Source organism: Myodes glareolus, chromosome 17 (genome assembly GCF_982192425.1).
Source record: "Myodes glareolus chromosome 17, mMyoGla1.1, whole genome shotgun sequence".
Taxonomy (NCBI): Eukaryota; Metazoa; Chordata; class Mammalia; order Rodentia; family Cricetidae; genus Myodes; species Myodes glareolus.
The window spans coordinates 51788228-51808049 of record NC_142042.1 but is presented as its reverse complement, the minus strand read 5'-3'; the positions used below and the strand labels follow the sequence as shown (position 1 = coordinate 51808049).

At 47.1% G+C, this 19822-nt stretch overlaps 1 long non-coding RNA gene across 1 annotated transcript; it reads right to left on the bottom strand.

The window, feature by feature from the left end:
- Positions 1-5491: 5491 nt before the first annotated feature.
- LOC146891257 (uncharacterized) lies at positions 5492-18673 on the bottom strand. The gene is made up of 7 exons (XR_014997648.2): positions 18100-18673; positions 14942-15307; positions 14518-14667; positions 13009-13401; positions 9777-11314; positions 7623-7720; positions 5492-7108 (listed from the first exon to the last, which is right to left on the bottom strand). It is a non-coding gene; the product is annotated as an uncharacterized LOC146891257 (long non-coding RNA).
- Positions 18674-19822: the final 1149 nt, after the last annotated feature.

Here is a 19822-nt window from a genome sequence, read left to right as displayed (position 1 = left end):
CACATCCCAATTGTGTAGAAATATCTTTGGCAAGGAAATTTCACTAGAAGAGGTTCGGAAGATGGATGCTGTATGCTTACTAATTTACAAAACACGAAGCAAGAACCTACTATCCATATGAAAGAAGAGGAACTAATAAGGTACTAAGGATCACAGCTAATAAGGAACCAATATGGCACTAAAGATCACAGGCTTCCTCTTAGTTGTCCACATCTTTCATCCATTAATCCACAAATTACAAATCTGAGAATTCGTTTTTTATTATTTGGTTTATCGAGACAGGGTTGCTCTGTAGCTTTGGAACCTGTTCTGGAGCTAGTTTTTGTAGACTAGGCTGGCCTCGAACTCACAGAGATCTGCCTGCCTCTGCCTCCTCTCTTTTGCTTTGCTCTCACCCTCTTTCTAACAATTTACTGGCAGATAATGTCTCCAAATGCCTCTTCCACTCCTTTTTAATTTATTTCTACTCTTGGTCTTTTGGTTGTCCTAACTATTGCACCCTTCCCTATTAGCTTCCCCGTCCAGAATCTTCTCTGTGCAGACCATGCACCCCAGAGGCATTGAAATGCCTTCCTTTGTCTGCTTTTCTGTTTCCCAAGGGTTGAAACAGCAACTTTGCTTACAAACCCTTTACTATTCGAACACACTCCCAGTCAAGAGTGACTCATTCCTCACTTCTTCCTTCCTTTCCTAGTTTCTTCTCCTGTCCCTGTGACAAAATTCTTGGACGAAAGCAACTTAAGGGAAAACGGTTTTCTTTTGTTTTTCTGGACTGCAGTTTGAGATACAGTCCATTATGCTGGGATCCTCAAGGCAGAAGGACTTGAAGCAGCTGGCCGGAGTACATCGCGTTCAAGAAACAGGGAGCAATGAATGCTTGCTAGTGAGAAGCAACTTTCTCCACTTCATACATGCCAGGAACCTGCCCAGAGAATGGTCCCACCCACAATAAGATGGGTCTTCCCACAGCAATTCACCTAAAGGGTCATCACCCAGGCGGGGCTCAAAGGCCCACCCTCACGTCATTCCAGATCCTGTCAAGTTGACAGCTAATACTGATCATTACATGTCCTTTCCTTTTTCGAGATGTTTGCCCGTTCATGTTCATACCATGTGGGCCCATGTTTCTACATGGTGTGACAGCCAAGTTCTCGGGCCATGGTGGGTATCCAGAGCAGTCATGAACCCTGCCAGACAGGCCCTCACTACCTAACAAAAGGTCAGGATGTGGTTTTGCTCCTTTCCTTGTAATTTGGAGGATGCCTGATAGAGATGTTAATTCAAGCCTGTGTGACAGCTAGCACACAGAGCAGACAGGTAGTTGTGGACGTGAGGAAAAACCATTCACCTGGTTACCTAGGAGACAGAATGCTGATGTACTTCCCTTAAGTTAAGTTTTGGTATAAAGACTGTTTGGAGAATAAATGAGAGGAATTCTTCAGGATATAATGAGGGATCTCTGAGAATCTCCCTCCCGATGAAACCATGTGAGTCATGTCTTTACTCCCATCTCCTCCACGCTGGTCCAGAGAGAGATAATTTATGTTGGGGTCTGGTAGAGAAATAATTTATGGTCCGGGCTAGCACCGGACTCCAACATTACCATCATGAGAAACCAAAGCTTTTCTAAAGTAGGTGGAAAGATAAAGAAAATGTGGGGTTTACAGTGGGATAGTAAGCAGCCTTATTATAAAGGAAGACAATTCTGACAAACACTACAAAATGGAAGAACCTTAAGGACCTTATGCCAAGTGAAGAAGTCAATCAGAGAAGGACAACTACCATATGCTTCCATTTGTGTGGGCCCACGGAGTGAATCAGATTCACATATGTAGAAAATAGAATGGTTGTTAGCCAGAATAGGGAGATGAGAAAGAGAGCTGTTATTTAGTGGATGTTGAGTTTGGGATTTGGGGGACAAACAAGAGTGGGAGACCCTGTTTCACATCAACATAATTCCCCTTGACACTTGAACTGTACACTGAAAAAGCACCAAGATACTAAACTTGGTACGTGTACTGACCACAAGGTTTTAAAATCATAACTTTTAAAACGTTTCTACCGCTGTGGAAGATGGCTCCTCAGGTAAAGGTGCTTTCTTCCAAGCCTGACAACTTGAGTTCCAGCCAGAGACCCACATGGCAGAGGAGAGAACTGACTCCTATACGTTCTCTATGACCTCCACATGCATGCTGTCATGTGCACATACCCACACCATACACATACATACTCAACTTTTTATTCTACCATTACAGAATATCCAGTATTCTGGTTTTTAAATGTATAGTGAAAATAGCCAAAAGAATTCATACTATATTAATAAAGGCATTTGCCCTTATGAAATAGGAGGAGAGGATTCAAGTACTCACTTTGTTTGTTTTGATATTTGTTAGGCATATTCAGAAGATCTTTTGAATGTAGTTTTTAAAAACAATAAAAAGGAGGTTAACTGAACAGCTTGAATTGGCATTGAATCAGTTAATGCAGCTGGACAAGGCAGTTTGTGCTATCTAGTCCAGTGCCTGAGAAACTGAGGCTGGGGGATCAGCCCAAATTTAAGGCCAACCTAGGGTACATAGTGAGTACCAGCCTGGGCTACAGAGTAAATACATGTCTAGAAAGGATCACTGATAACATCTTTAAAAGGATCACTGATTTTGTCTTTAGGTATTCTATCTGTGCTCTGTGCTTCGGGATTGCAGTTCCAGAAATAAAAACGGGGAAACAGGATCCTATAAAAGTGGGCCTCGAAGTTCTTGGATGCTCTCTAGATGAAGAGAAGCGAAGCAAACAGAAGAGCCATGGCCCTGCTTTTGATCTTGCTGATGATGGAGGACGGTTGTGATAGTGAAGAATGAGATGAGTGTGGTGATGGTGACAGCGGGGCTCGGCTCATATTCTTGTGGGAAATCACATCACATGAGATGGCTACTGCCTTCTCCATTTCACAGTCAAAGAAGGCAAGACACGTAACCAGCTGCAATGTCTATGAAGCACAACAGTATTATGGCAAAATATCCATAAAGGCACAAGAGTGGCTCTCACATTGGTGGCAACTAATAGCACTCAACAGCAGCAAAATCACACCTCGTGTTAGAAACCTAGGCCAGCTTCCTGGGACTAATGAGGTTATGGATCATAGACGAGAACCTGCTGCTACCACTTTGTTAGACCAGCCTAACTCCCAATTACATTTTAAATCTTATTCTTAAACTTGCAGGTAAGGGTAGCTACCACCCCTCATCAAAGAAGCTTCTCTTAGCCAGACAGACAGTGGTGACCTTTAATCCCCACACTCGGGAGGCAGAGGTAGGTGGATCTCTAAGTTTGAGGCCATTCTGGTCTAGAGAGGGAATTTCAGGATGGTCAGAGCTACACAGAGAAAAAAAAAAACGAAAGAGGAGAAGGAAGCTTCTCTTTGCAGCAAATGAAGCCCATGGTGGACACAGGGTAGAGGTCAGTGGATCTGCTCAGCCCCAGTAGAAACCCGAACATCACAGAAGAGGAAAGCAAACAGGTCATAAGAACCAGCATGTCAGGAAGTCTGCTGTGAAACAGTCTCTCCTAGAAATGGCTGCATAAACAAGACCAGACAACGCCAGTATCAACAGACGTGTTAACACAGAACTGGGGCTATCTCATGGGTCCCATCCCTAGAAAAAGAACTGCTGAGAGAGGGAGAACTAGCCTCTTCCAGGGATGAGCCCCTTTATTGGGTATCCAACACAAAGTGGTCAGCCCTGAAGCCATATACCCACAAACAATAAAAAGACTCAGCAACTTGTGCTTAATATGTTTTTGCATATATATGTATATGCATATATATACACATGTGTGAATGTCTAACAATAATAAAAAGAGGCTATCAAATTAAGAGTGGGAGGTGTGGAAGGAGCTTGAGGGAAGGGACTTGGGAGGGACTAGAGGATAAAAAGGGAAAGGGGAAGTGACATAATTCTATTTTAGTTAAAACTATTTTGTAAAAAGGGAGGTAGAAAAGTGAGATGACATCATTCCAAGTCCACATGGATCTGGTCTCAGGCCCGAGCATAAGGACGATATCCGGGAACCTGTTTCCTGAGGCTCTTCCTAAGATTTACAGGAGCCCTGAAATTACCTCCTCAGCTACGGAAAGGAAGTGACTGGGTACAACAGAATGGAGTCTGGGCCAAGGATGGCTTCCAGTGGAAGGAATGGACTTCACAGGCCTGTGCCCAGTAATGGCTCATAGAAAACCAGGTGCTCAGAGCGAAAATCCCCACAGTGTGCTCCATGCAAGGAGTGGAAGTCAGTGGGGAGACCAAAAGGTGACTTTTGCAAAAACTTTTAAGGTTGTTTGGGTCCAGTTTCAGATTCTGCTCCTTTTGGTGCCCTTTAACCCGCACCCAAGACTTCCCACTGGGAGCAGTCCCAGGCCCTCTCTTAGCGGCTCCATTGGTTTACATTTCTGTGTCTCCCAGTAAATAAACTATCAGCTTCTCAAGGGATTCGGTCGCTTTAGGCTATCTATCTCAGCGCCAGGTTTGGTGGACCTGGGAAATACTGAACGGAGGGCACTTTCCTGCTGAAATTTCTCTGCTGGGCCTTGCGGGCCTTGTACTCACAGCAGTGGTTCTGTAAACTCATGCCCATCCCTGTCAAAGAAGCTCGCTCCCCCCCAAGAGACCACTTTTCCTAAAGAAAATAACATTTTACAGTTTGTAGGTATTCTGTTAGAACATTTGTTGTGTATGATGTTTTGCAGATACAAATATTGTGTAGTTCTGCTGTTGGGATCAAATTGTGTTACTTATAGCTAAAACCACAAAATATTTTCCCTGGGGGTTGAACTTGCAGCAAACATTGTGTCTTAACATGGGCTGGCGCTGGGCGCTGTAAGACAGAGGACAAAGGCAAGTGATCATTTGATAAGCAGAAGAGATGTGAGGGCAGCTGAGATGTGAGAGCGGTGTGTGACTGTTGTTGGGTGGGCTGTGTCAGCCTCCTGGCCTCTGGCAAGGTCACACTAAGGATACAGCCTTCTAGTTGAAGCCACCACCTCCAGTCAAACCAAAATCCTTAATTTCTCCTGACCTGCAAAGTCTCTGGCACTTTGTTCATGCCATGCCCTAAAGACTTTGCAGGACAGGCAGTGGTGGTGCACGACTTTAATCCCAGCACTCGGGAGGCAGAGGCAGGCGGATCTCTGTAAGTTCGAGGCCAGCCTAGGCTACAAGAGCTAGTTCCAGGACAGGCTCCAAAGCTACAGAGAAACCCTGTCTCAAAATACAAAAACAAAAGAAAACAAAACAACAAAACAAAACAACAACAAAAAAGACTTTGCAGGAACCCAGAGAGAGAGAGCCCTATGAACTGAAGAAATAAGAGTTAGGCCCAGATGGGTGTGGAGGTTCGCAGGGATTACTTCTGAGCCCAGGAAGAGGCTTAAAGGATCTCACTCATTGGATGTCAAAAAAAACAAAACAAAACAAAAAAACCAACAACAGAAAGCTTGTGTCCGGAGGCTTCCCGTGCATTTGAGGATAACTGAGGAAGGTGACAAGCAGAGAAGAAAACAAATATTGCAATCACTTTTTCCTCATTTGACCCTCAAGCCAACAGCAATGTATTTGGATTAATCCACCCATATTTCTTCATTCATCCATAGAAATCTTCTGAACACCCCCTACAAAGTACTCAAATGTTGAAGATGTAAATCTAGTACAAAACAATTAGGGTAGTCACCAATCTGATTACAGGGGAAGGTCAGGTCAGGCACCCTCTCCATTATTGCTAGGAGTCTTAGCTGGGGTCATTCTTATGGGTTCCTGGGTGTTTTCCTGGCACCAGGTTTCTCCTTAACCCCATATGGCCCCCTCCATCAAGGTACCTCTTTCATTATTCTCACCTTTGTTCCACCCCCAACTTGACTATCCTGATTCCTCATGTTCTCATCCCCATCCCCTTTCCTCTACTCCCCAACCTCAGTTTACCCAGGACATCTCATCTATTTCCTCTTCCCAGGGAGAACCATGCATCCCTCTTAGGAGCCTTCTTGTTGCCCAGCTTCTCTGGAGCTGTGAACTGTAGTCTGGTTATCTTTAGCTTTACATTTAATATCCACTTAGGAGTACACACCGTGTTTGTCTTTCTGGGCCTAATTGCCTCACTCAGGATAGTTTTTTTCTATTTCCATCTATTTGCCTGCAAATTTCATGCCATTGTTTTATCCTCCCCCCCCCTTAGAGTAAAACTCAATTGTGTAGCTATACCACATTTTCTTTATCCATTCTTCAGTTGAAGGGCATCTAGGTTGTTTCCAAGTTCGGGCTATTATGAATAATGCTTCAATGAACATAGGTGATCAAGTGTTCTTGTGGCATGATTTAGCATCCTTTGATGCCCAAGAGTGGTATCTCTGGGTCCTGAGGTAGATTGATTCCCAATTTTCTGAGAAAACTGCCATACTGATTTCCAAAATGGCTGTTCAAGTTTGCATTCCCAAACTGGGCAGTGGTGGCACAGGCCTTTAATCCCAGCACTTGCAAGGCAGAGACAGGCAGAGCTTTGTGAGTTCAAGGTCAGCCTGGTCTAAAAGAGTTAGTTCCGGGACAGGCTCCAAAGCTACAGAGAAACCTTGTCTTGGAAAAAAAAAATTTGCATTCCCACCAGCAGTGGAGAAGTGTTCCTCTTACTCCACATCCTCTCCAACATAGGCTGTCATTAGCATTTTTGATCTTAGCCATTCTGACAGGTGTAAGATGGTATCTCAGAGTTGTTTTGATTTGCATTTCCCTGATAGCTAAGGATGTTGAATAAGTCTTTAAGTATATCTCAGCCATTCGAGATTGTTCTGTTGAGAATTCTTTGTTTAAATCTATAGCCCATTTTTGAATGGGATTATTTGGTATTTTGGTGTCTAGTTTCTTGAGTTCATTATATATTTTGGAGATCAGTCCTTTGTCAGATGTGGGGTTGGCGAAGTGCTTTTCCCATGCTGTAGGCTGCTGTATTGTCTTATGAATTGTGTTCTTTGCCTCGGTGTCTGTACTGCTGGTGCCTTCATCCAAGAACTGATGGAAGCAGATTCAGAGATCCACAGTCAAGCACTGGGCCAAACTCTGGGAGTCTAGTTGAAGGGAGAGAGGAGGGATTATATGGTCAAGGGGAGTCAAGATCATCACAGAGAAACCCACAGAAACAGCTGACCTGAGCTTGTAGGAGCTCTTGGACTCTGGATCAACCACTAGGGAGTAGACATGGGACCAGCATAGGCCCTCTGCATGTATGTGACAACTGTGTAGCTTGGTCTTCTGTGGGGCCCCTAGCACTGGGACCAGGACCTGTTCACTGGCACATGAGCTGGCTCTTTGAAACCTATTCCCTATGCTGGGATGCCTTGCCCAGCCTCGATGCAAGGGGGGGGGGGAGCTTGGTCCTGCTTCAACTTGATATATCATGCTCTGTTGACTCCCATGGGAGGCCTTACTCATTTTGAATGGAGACAGAGAAGTGAATGGGGCGGGGTGGGGGGGCATAAGAGGGAGGTGGCCAGGGGATGGGAGGAGAGGAGGGAGGGGAAACTGTGATTGGTATGTAAAATAAATAAATAAAAATAGAAGAAAACAATTGAAGTCACTGACCTCACGCACAAAAAGGTGGCCTCTTTCAGTGTAAAGCACAGAGTACTCTGGAAGTCAAGGATATCCAGCTAATGCAGATGTGAAGAATTAGGAAAGACCTAGGGGTCAAAATTAGGACTGATTGAAAATGAGACCCCAAGTTAGAAATTTAGTTCTCTGGGAAGTTCATTTTGCCCTAATAGAGAAGTCTGGGGTAAAAGTGACAGAGTAGCTTAAGACCACAAAGTTCACATGCTCCGGAGCTTCCATCCTGCTCACCAAATGATTGCTCTAGCTCCAACCATCACGTCTTCATTCCAGACAGTAGGATGAAGGAAGTGTCAACATAGAAACAGGAAGAGTAGAGGTCATCATGCCAGGTGCCCCCTTACATTGTTTGTTTTGTTTTATGATTATGATTTTCTGTTGGCATGTGCATAGATGTGCCTTGTGTGACCATAGTCCTGAAATTGGAGTTACGGTGGTTGTGGACCACCATGGAGGTGCTGGGACTTGAATCTAGGGCCTTTGCAAGAACAAGTGCTTTTAACTGCTGAGCCATCTCTCCAGCCCCAGAAGCCCTCTTTTTAAAAGGAATGTTCTAAAAAAACGGCTACACTCCTACATGGCATTTCACTAATCAGAACTTAACCCGTCGAGTCCTGCCTATCTTTAAGGAAATCTGGAAACTCTATCTGTAGGAATCAGTTCTCCCCTTTCATCATGTGGGTCCTGGAAATTGAATTCAGGTCATCACCCTTGGCAGCAAGCACATTTACTAACTGAGCCATCTTGCTGGGTCCATTGGAAGTATACTTATTCTTCTAAACAACCAATGCCTATTTAACTTGAACTACAGGCTACAAAGGAGGTCTATTGCTACAGAAGGGGGAGGGGATTACAGATGAGGCAATTAAGAGGCTTCCACAACTTCCCAGAGTTAGTGAAATCTTAGAAAACTCTAGAGACTGGATAGAAGTTGTTGCTCTTATCGCAGAAGGAGAAACCAGAGGCCTTAAGATGCAGAAGACCCCAGCACATTTCTTTCTATTTTTTTTTTTTGTGAGTGGGTGTTTTGCCTGCATGAGTGTCTGTGAATTGTTTGTGTTCCTGGCACCTGAGGAGCCAGAAAAGGGGTGCCAGGTACCCGGGAAATGGAGTCACAGACGGTTGTGAGCTGCCGTGTGGGTTCTGGGAATCAAATACGAGTCCTCAATAAGAGCAGTCGTTATTTTAACCACGGAGCCATCTCTCCAGATGCCATAGCACATTCTCGAACTTCTTAGAAGGAAAGTGGAGGGAGAGCGTTAGCGTTGGCTGCTTTTCTCATTGCTGTGGCAAAACACCTGACAGAAGCGGCTTCGATGAGGAGAGATTTATCTAGTTCGTAAATTCAAAGGGCCCAGAAAGCATGGCAGCTGGAATGGCTGGAACAGGGCGGTCTGTGACTTTGGGAGCTGTTGCAGCACGGTTTGTTCACACCTTGGCAAATCAGCAGGCAGACAGTAGGACCCGAAGGAGGACTGAGCTGTAACGCTCAAGGCCCACTCTCAGCGGCCTACATCTTTATCCGGGCCTCATGTCCTCCACCTCCCCAAAACTGCACAACACGCCGGGGACCAGAAACACATAAGCCTGTTGGGGACATTTCCCACTCAAACTCTAACAGAGTGAGCTTTGAGGAGGTAAGAGGGATAAGCTTGGTGGCCAAGCTTTGTTACCCACAGAGACTGTTGAGAGCAATGAAAAACAGCCACTGCCCTCTGATAACTCCTCAGAAGAGAACCGGTTCAGGGTTCCAGAGTTCCTGAAGCCAACCAGAGCCCAGACTCCTACCTCTTCTGCCTGTCTTAAAAGAGCTGGCAGCCCAGCTGGGAAAAGGTGATCGAGTACGAACGATGCAAGCAGCCCAAGCTGGTGTAAAATCCTGCGCGGGTACTGACATTTTTCAGGTCCCTCATTGCTCAAAGTGGGGCTGTCATGTGGGAGTGAGAAGTTCTGAGAAACTGAGGGAAACAGCTTTGGGGATTCAGAGAGTAACGGCTCTTTCTTCTCCGTTCTTCTCAGCCTTACACCAAGTCAAAGTGCTTTAAAGGGTGCCTGAAACTCAGAGGAAAACAGCCCGCTGGATGCCTTCATTCCCCGAGCCCAGCACTTAGGTGGCAGTGTCAGTACCTGGAGCTGAAGCTGGTATCCCTGGGAGAAGTGGGGCTGATATTCTCTACTCCTCGTCCAGGATGCAGCTTCTCCCCGCAACTCCTCAGGCAGTGGGGGCGGCAGGAGACCTTAGCAGGCAGACAAGTCTCAGGAAGCTATTCTGGGTAAGAGAACAGTCTGTGAAGGGGCGTGGAAGCATCAGGAACTTCAGAAACTTAAAGAAGGTAAGTCCTCCAGTGTGAACGGAGGCTGGGATGGCAGCAGTTCCGGGAAAAGAGGCTAGAGGGATGTATTGGCTCCATGTTATGGAATGCCTCGTTTGTCACCGCGAGGAATATAAAATGAGCTTGCCATGCTCTTCCAAAGAGGGCCGTGTTATATAACAGCGAAGAGAAGCACAGTTGGAAATAGACATGGGACTCGATTCGCCGGAAACTGGAGGAGCTAGAGCTTAATTTGCAAAACTGGGCGCATCACTAAGCTTCGTGTCTGCTGAGGCAGAGAAGGGCAAGGCGCACTTTGCACCTGGCTTGCAGACCTGCCGGCTCCTGGGTCTCGCTTTCTCAGCTCCAGCACCACCTGTGTGCTGCTTACCCTGAACCTCAGCTGGCCCCTGTCCCCAGACTTTCCCACTTCCTCTGTCCGGTTCTCCAGTTCATGTACAGTAAAAGAACACAACCTTGCCTCAAATTTATCTGTGCGTTGTCCCAACACCAGACTCAATCCCGATTGTCCTTTCCTAACATAGAGAATAACCTTTTTTACAAATGTCTCACGGCCACACCAATGGAATTTTCAGTACTTCCTCAGAATAGAACTGGGTATGAACAATCTGCACCAACCGTCTAAGCCCCTGCAGTTTGAACAACCACCCCTGGCTACGAGAATTTGCATGGCTGGCTTTGGGTTCGGAGCCCTAGGCGGCCCTCCCACATATACTCTGACCAGATTCCCCTCTGCTCGAGGCCCGAGTTGATTGATTGCCCCATTTAACACCACTGCCCCAATCTTTAGAGAGGAAGGCGGTGTGTTTGCTCTTCTTCTGAGAAAGGGGCCCAATTCATTCTTGTCCAAGCAGCATAATAAATAACCTGTCCCTTTTGGCAGGGAGTTTATTAGAGACTGACGGGACATTTAACAATAACCGGGGACCTGTGATTTATTAGGTAAGGAGATTTGTGGTGTCTCTAAAGCCGGGGATGTGGAATTTAATTGATAAAGCGGCTGTCACCCTCTATGAAATGTGCTCAATAGAATATGCATCGGAAGAGATTCTCTCAGGGGCTGTCAGGAAGCATTTCTACTGATCATAGTTGCCTCCTATCCATGGTGAGGTCTGCTGGATATCTGAGTGGGAGATAAGTGGCTTGGAGGGGACTCTGGAAAGGGCCCAGAGACTGGTGCACCCGTCGGTTGCTGGGCCAATGGAAGAGGGTGTCACAGTTGAGCAAAGGAAAAGGGATTTTACGATCCCTGGTAAAGACTCCGCTTAAGAGCCCTTTTGCTTTTCTTCTGTGAGCTACTCAAGAGAGCCAGAGGTACTTAGCACCTACAGCCTAGAAAGAGAGAGAAATAAAAGGGTTACAAGTCATGAAAGATTCATTGTGGAATTCTAAACTTTCTGGACCAGAGACAGCTTTCTCTCCTCCTTTGCCCTACCCTACAGCCACTACCACCATCACCAGCATGCACGCACATGCGCGTGTACAGATACACACAACACACACACACACACACACACACACACACACACACACACCAGCATGACCACTACCATCACACCACTTACTTCATACTCAAGTATTCCTGGAAGCCCTGGTAGCAGCCCGTCACTCCTACTTTCTCACTAAGAACAAAGCCACAGAAAGAAGGATGGATGGAGCCTCTCCATGCTCCTGCCATTGTCTTCCACACTCAGATATCCCTGAATCCAGGATGAAAGCCTGGACACAAATGCTTGCGCTGGGGTGGGGTGGGGTAGAGCACCCAGCCACCTATCCACCCTTCCACCTCTGGCTGCCCGCTGTCAGAAGGCAGAGCTCTGTCCTTCGGCAGCCCTGAGCCTTTGCAAGGCAGCTCCACTCACGGTTTGCTCTCTCCCCACCCTCTGGGTTTCTGCTCAGCCTTAAACAAGGCCATGTAAGGCGCGGAGAGGGGCTTTCTGCGGTCAGAGCCTGTTTGCCTCCTCTGATCCTCCTGCATCTATTCTTAGGTCCCAGGAGATTGGACTGCCCCCTCGCTCCCTCCAGGGAAAGGGGGGGGGGGAGGCAATAGCCAGAAAGGAAATAATTGTCACTGTCTAATCTGAGCCTCGGTGGTGACACCGAGGGACCTCTGAGTGGGATAGATACAGCAACTGACTTGATCAAATCAATCCTCTCCTGCAACCTTGTTAAATTAAACTGACAGCTTGGAGAAGAAGAGGGAGGCGGCAGGATCATCGCCTCTGCTGGGGTGGGGCAGGGAGGGGTGAGGCGGGCGCCGGTAAGAAGATCAGACAGAGGCAGAGCATCAGCCCGTCCTTTCCCTTATTTGCTGACTGTAGGGAGGTGATGGGATTTGTGGCTGTGCCATGCTTGAGGATCTGTCTGAGCACAGGCTGTGGAAGCTGATGCAGAGGCAGACTGCTGCCTCCCAGGAAGCTTGGCAAATTCCCCTGGCACTGAGGCCTCGCGCACATTTAGAACGCATCTTGTGACATTTCTAAGGGCCTTCATGTACCTTCCCTCCATGACAGGCAAGCTGCAATAGGACGGCTAGCTTCACAGCTAGCTTCATGCTGCTGCTAAAGAAACTGAGACAGTAAAGACTAGGGAGCTGACCTCCAGTCGGCCCAGGAACCCAGGCCTCTTGCTTCCTAGTCCTGGCACACACTGCCTCTAGCTTTGCACCATATGGCAGGATTTCCTAGGATTCGGTCCCTAGAGATTGGCCTTTTCTTCCACCCACGAGAATGTAAGCTGCGCAGCCCGCATACCGGGCCATCAGGAAAACACCAATTCCCAAATGGCCTTGCGCAGCCTACCTGCAAAACACATGGCGAGTTTCCAAAGACCAGGAGGCCATTCCAACTCCTCAAGTCCCTTGCCCACACGCCCAAGCCCTTCCGCGTCATTCCCACTCAATCTAATTGTAATTAAGGGCAGGAGGCAAGGTGGGAAGATATTGTTAGCAGCCCCGGCAAACGGCGAGAGTAGGCGGACAACACCGATACCCTGCTGGCTTCCTCACCTGTCACCCAGTTCCTCACCTGCCAAAGCTCATTTTCCACTCGCCAGTAGGTGTGAGCTCCTTGGGTGTCTGAGCCACACATACGCTCTCACACGTGCACACGGGCAGAGCACCGTTGTGAGCAGAGCAATTCCTCTCCTGCATGCCCTGGTTCTCACTTCAGGTACACACCAATGACGCTGTTGACACATTGCCCCTCTCAATCTCTTCTTCAGTAGGGAGCACACTGGGATGGGGATTCTGCCAAAGACGGCGCACACCAATCACTGGGTACAGCTGGGATCTTGTCACACCTTGTCTCCCAGGCATGCTCATTACATACCCCAGGCTGCATGCTAGTTAATGAGCAGACTGCAGACAGCGTGGAGGTGGCAGATGTGCTTAGAGAAGGTGTCCTAGGTTGTTTTTGTTGCTGTGATAAAAAAAAAAAAATCACAACCAAAAGCACCTCAGGAGGAAAGAATGTATTTATTTGACTTTCAGTTTACATCCCTTTATAGAAGGAAGTCAGGGCAGAAACACAAGGCAGGAACCTAGAGGCAGGAATGGAAGCAGAGGCCACAGAGAAACATGGCTTACTGGCTTGCTCTTCATGGCTTGCTCAGCCTTCTTGGTTATACAGCCTAGGACCAGCCGCCCAGGGGTGCCATGGCCCACAGTGGCCTAGGCCTTCCCACATTAGCCGTTAAGTTAATCGAGTAAATGCCTCACAGATTTGCCTACAGGCCAGTCTCATAAGGACATTTTCTCAACTGAAGTTTCCTTCTTCCCAGATGACCTAAGCTTGTGTCAAGTTAACAAAACAAACAAACAAACAAACAACTAACCACCACAGAAGACAAACTGCTGGAAACATCATCAAGGGGAGCGTGTGTGTGTGCCATGGTGGCCTACATTGAGCTCATTCCCCACATCACCACTCATGCCCTGAAAAAAGGCTAACCAGTACACCAACAGGGGATATTAGACAAATACCGCTGGCCTTTTAAACTCCTCCTTAGTGTTCTGATTGGCTACACTCAACCCCAGCATCTCCAATATATCTGAAAACATTGAATAGGGCACTTCTAAGGAAAGGATTTGGATTCCTTTAGAACAGTGGTTCTCAACCTTTCTAATGCTGTGACCCTTTAATACAGTGCCTCTTATTGTGGTGACCCCCCCAACCGTAAAAGTATTTTCATTGGTATTTCATAACTGTAATTTTGCTACTGTTTTGAATTGTAATTGTTATGAATGTAAATATCTGATGTAAATATGTGACCTCCCAAGGGGTCTTGACCCACAGGTTGAGGGGAGACGGAAGGGAAGGAGGTCTTGTCTTGGGGCAGTGGTCACAGTCTCTTGGGCAAGATTCCTATGTTAATTCTACCATTAGCATCTTGGTAACCTCAGGCAGGTCACTAACACTCTGTACCTTGCTTTCCTGGCTTTTAAAATAATACACTTAGGCAGGAAATTCAGATTGTTAAGAGTGTTTAAACCTGTAGCAGTCATAGAGGACAAGCCTGAGACCCAAAGAAGGTACCTTATTGGTTCAAGGCCACCATGAGTAGAACGGCTGAGAGGGTAGATTCTGGAGTGACAGTGGGTGGGTCTAGCATCCCCTGTGGCAGGTGTTGCTGTCTCATATTTTCCCTCTCTCATCTGAAGAAAGGAGAACTGAAGGTCCACATCCCTAGTTTCAAAAAAAAAAAAAAATAAATGTGGGCCTGATACGAGGGAGGCTCCGTGCATGCCATGTCAGGACTGTTTCCATTGGCAGACTAGAGATTCAAGTTTGGTTATCATCTTTTCCAGCCTCCCCATGGAGTCGCAAGCCTTGATTTTTCCTACAAGGTCCTCTGCGGCTCCAACATTCTATGTTGTACATCGGAGATCTCAAATGCAAGTTGTTTTCAAACCTCTCCATACAGAGACCCAAAAGACCATTTGGGGAATTCATTACTCACCCTCCATTGCCTCCATCGTTTTCTACGGATGATGATTCATGGGGGAATGATCACAGCAAAGGAAGCCTGCCCGGTGCTGGGGAGGAGGAGGCCGTCAAACTCCCCAGCGTTCAACTCCTGTGTGTGCTCAGTTCCAATGCTTTGGTGTGCACATCCATTTGTAAAGTGTGACGCTATTTCTTGGCCGCCTGCCTTTCCTATCTGGGAACCCGAGTCTCTTGGTACAGACCATAGCTGATGGTAGTCACTGCAGACTCAGAAGAGAGTTCTGCCTGTCAGCTGTCATCCTTGGCTCTGGTTCCTTTCAGGGTGTCCTGGTTGAAATCTCTACTCTGCTCCAAGTTGACAAGTGATTAGTGCTTGCCCCTACAAAATACCAGAAGAGACTGAGGAGCCAGCCTGGTAGTGGACAAACCTGAGAACTGACCTCATTTTCTGCTTACCTCACAGCCTCAGGAGGAGCAGATAGCCTCCCTTAATCACTTGCTAACAAGTCTCTCCCTGACAGGCTGGCAACCCCTGGTGCTTCCTTACAGTTGGTGGAAGGGGCCAAGTAGTAGGTAGGAAAATAGCTTTTACCCTGAGTTCCAGGGCCTGGGAAGATTACAGAGAAGCCAGTGCTATGCCTCTAGAGAGGCAGACATTGCAGACTGTTCTCAGGAGGGTCCAGGAAGCAAGCCGCTAGCCTTCTTGGTACAATCGACATCTACCAGCATTGGTTTGCACAAATACCATAAGTATTTCCCTGAACCAACATGCCTCATTTTCTTTAACATTCTTTAGGTATTCTTTGTAGTTGGGATTCTGACAACAAAAAAGTTTACAAAATGGAAAATATTTGTTCCCTAAGGAGCGAAGAAACCACAGCTTAGGCGTTGTAAGCACCAAGCCCGCAGCTACCTGTAATTCCAGATCATGACAATCAGCCCGCAGATTAAACATGTGCTATTTACAATAACTTATTTTTTACATTCCAGATGAGCTAAGCATGACTGTAATCTCAACATTTTAGAGGCAGAGGCAGGGGGATTGTTGCCTGGGCGATGTAAGGAATCCCACCAGGGCAGCAAAACAAGATCCTCTCTCAAATAATGATAATAAATAAATAACAACAATAAATCTCACTGAATTGTTGAGGTAAGAGAGCTGGGAAGCTATGTATACATGCTTATTCAAAATGCTACCTTTCTTTCTCCAACACCTCCCTTCCATTTCCCTCCCATAAGAATTAGCAACTGCATGACTGATCACCTGATCTTAGAGTCAAGTAGCCGTGAGGAGTCTAAACTATGGATCTGGTGGTGTCTTATCAGTACCAGGGGATCAGCCATGAGAGTTCCATGGACAAGGACCTACCAGGACTATCTCCTTGAGTGGGTCTCACCATTTTAGTGAAGTGCTACCTTAAGGCACACCCCTTCTTTCTTCTGTGTAGCTGTAGAAGCAGGGTACACGTTCTGTTCCCTCATTCGGACCTGTCACTCTGCCCGTAACTGGAGAGAATAGATGATTGTCTTCTGCTTCCTGACTGTGTATTCAATGTGACTAGCGGCCCCATGCTCCCACCCTCATGCCTTCCTACGTTCAAAATATGAAGATAAACGAACTCAGTCTCCCATTACATAAGTAAACAATGGCAAACAAGGAGAATAGCATTCAACTTACAGAGTGTTGGGACTGAAGAGGTGGCTCAGCAGTTAAGAGTGATGGCTCTTCTTCATGTCAAACTTTTGAGCCCCTGTAACCTTAGCTTTGGGAGAGCTGAAGACTCTAAATTCCTCAGGCACATACTCACACACAGACACACTCAAATAATAAACACAATAAACCAAATCTTTAAAGTTTTCTCGTGGAGCTTTATGTCCCGTGCCTTTGAGTCTTCTACCAAGTCATAAAGCCCTTTTATTCAAACTCAGAGTGATGTTTTATTCTAGATCCAAGAGGCTTCCCCACTGTAGAAGCTGCTTCACTCCCTTTGACCTTCCTGGCAACAAGAGGCCAGTCCTTCATCTACAGTCAGCAGAGGAAGATGCCATGCTAGCCAGGAGTTATCCTCTTCCAAGAAGAGTGAAGTCTCTGTCTAGCCTACCCCTCCCCATTGTGTTCAAACAGACACCGAGTAGTCGTTCTGGAGTGGTATCTGAATACATTCCAACAACACATGTTTATCTCTAAGGTCAGCCTTTCCTGTTGATGCTCCAGAGGCCTATAAGCGGGGGAGGGGACTAATGGTCTCTACAGCCACAGGAGGTGAGGAATGAGGGCAACAGGAACACGGCTCCACCCTTTGGGAGGACGCTATTATGCTGAAGTTTCTAGAACATGTGCGGCCATGTATCTCCCAGCTCTTCTGTCGCCAGTGGAAATGAGAAGTTGGGAACTACCTCCTCCATAGCCAAGCCAGGACTTGGCGGGTGGGAACCTCTCAGGTGGGGCCACAGGATCTGAAGCCAGGAGGACGGCAGGATTTCCATTGTTTAGCAGGGTGAGCTCTGTTGGGGCACAGCTGGCTCTACCTCTCCCTTGAAACTCCTCTATAGGTGCCAGGACCTTCAGGCTCTGGCAGTGGGAACAAGAGGGCTACCCTCCCTCACTAATCTGAGTGCAAATTCCAAGTGATTGACACTTTTGGACCCAGTTCCAGGAGGCACATCCCCACCTTCAGGAAATCTACAGACCACTATCCCCACTAGCTGGGAGCAAATGCTCACATGCCTTCTGAAGGTTCCACTTCAGCTCTAGATGTCTTTAAGAAGGATGCCTACAGCCGGTCTCAAAACCTCAGATCCCTTCATATTTACTTTCATTTGAGGGAGCCACATTTTCTCTCTAGACTGAGTTTCAGGAGGTGGGAGGGAGGGTGTAGGCTGAACCATCTGATTCCTCTTCAGCAAAACTGAATCATGTCCCCCAGCCCCCGTCCTCAGGCCAGGGATATTTACCCATGTTTATATAACCATGGCAACAGGCTTTATTCTCTATCTCTTTGAGCCTTAAACAGGGAAGAAATAGAAAATCAGTTCGTTTCCCTGCTATTGCTTCCTGCTCTGCCCCCCAAGAAGACGTAGTTTCTCAGAAACAAGGGAGGAAGAAGCGATAGAGAGAAAAAGAGAGAAGAGGAGAGAGGGGGCACGTCCATACTCTTGAATAACACAAACCTCAGTCTTGCAATGGCCCAACATCATGGAAGGACTTCAGAGTTTGATGGTACTTGTGTTTCAAAGTCCCCAGGAACCATGCAGCAACACGCATGTCTCTGACTCAACGGGAAGTCCTCGTGTGGTATCTGTTCAGAGTATGGTTGTCAGTTATCTTCTTGCCGTCTCCATCTTCAGAGTGGATGGAGTGTGTGCAGACCTTGCTAACAGTGCATTCTTCGTCTGCACAATGGGGTAATCACTCTTACGTCTTGGCTTCTTCACAGGTGGCCATAGAAGGGAGTTTTGTGGGGCTGGAGAGATGACTCAGGGATTAAGCGTGTTTGCTGCTCTTCTAGAGGTCCAAGGTTCTATTTCTAGCCCTCAGAGAGGGTGGATCACAGTCACCTGTAAACACCAACTTCGAGGGGGGTAATCTGTGCCTTCTGTTGGTCTCTGGGGACACCTACACACATGCGGGACCCACACAAATAAAAACAAATCTTTAAAAAGGAAGAGAGGTTTATAAGGAGTGTGGCATGGTAGACTCACAGAGGTTTAAATGATAAGCAGGAGAAATGGGTACCCAGTAAAAGGAAAGCATGTGTTGTCAATAGTGTAGCCCAAGAGGACTAGGTCCTTGTCAAGAGATTGGACAGCTTCTCCTGGCATTTCAAGCACAGCCAGTATCCTAAATTCCGAGGGAGGTTCATGCCCAGGTTTCAGGGATGGAGAAAACCACAGATCTGCAAATGTTTACGGAGTTCCTTACAACAGGCTGCTGTTCTGCCGGCTGAAGGTCTAAGTTGGCAAAAAGAAAAAAAAAAAAAAAAAGAGGCCCTTGGAGTGGGGAACCCGCCTCCACTCTCAGGATGGTCTCGGTGGAGGAGAAAATGTACACCAGAACGTTCCTTTCTGACCCACGGGGGCAGACTAATGGACCCATCAAGACAGCGATGGGAACCCATTTTAGGTTCCCCCTGGAACGGGAAACTTTTGAACAGATTTTCAGCACCCTTCTGCCTAATCTTCTGAGTGATGTGTCACTTTGAAGAGGAGTGTGAAGGGAGGGAGGCCGGGAGTGCGGTCACAGTCACCAGGTTTTGCACCTACCCCTCAGCCTTCTGCAGACGCGATCTTGATTGACCTCTAAGGAACGCCAGCAGTGTCTGTCTTCTCCCTTGGCACCTTCTCTTGCGTCCTTTTGGTTCTGTCCCATGCAGCCCACCAAAACTTGCCAGGAGCAAACTTTCCCCTATTAATTATCTTGTAACAACGCATAGCTAATTGCCCTAATTACTCTCGGCCTCTGCTACACCACCATTGGCTTTTGCTCACCAAGAGCAACTCAAGTTGGGCAAGCGGCCCGGAGGCCTGCTTAGGGAGTCCCGAGTTGGGCTAGCCCGAAGAAACATCTCACCTGCTATGCCCCAACTCCACCCCTTGGGTTCAGTAGGAGTTGGTGCATCTTGGGGGAGATTCCTGTCGACTACAATCAGAGCATTTTCAAGTCCTCCCCTCCTCTCGTTCAAGAAGGCCAGCACTAGGGATTTTTTGGGAGGGAAAGGCCTGTTTTCCCACTGTCTGCCTCTCCTCTATTGAAAGCAGGCCCCATGGCCACATTTTTATCTTTCCATTAAAACTCACTTTCTGAAATGACGACCCTTGCATTTATTCCTTGCATTTATTTGTTTCATACTTCCTTCTCTCCCCACGATAAAAGTTCTGGAAGGCTGAGACTTTT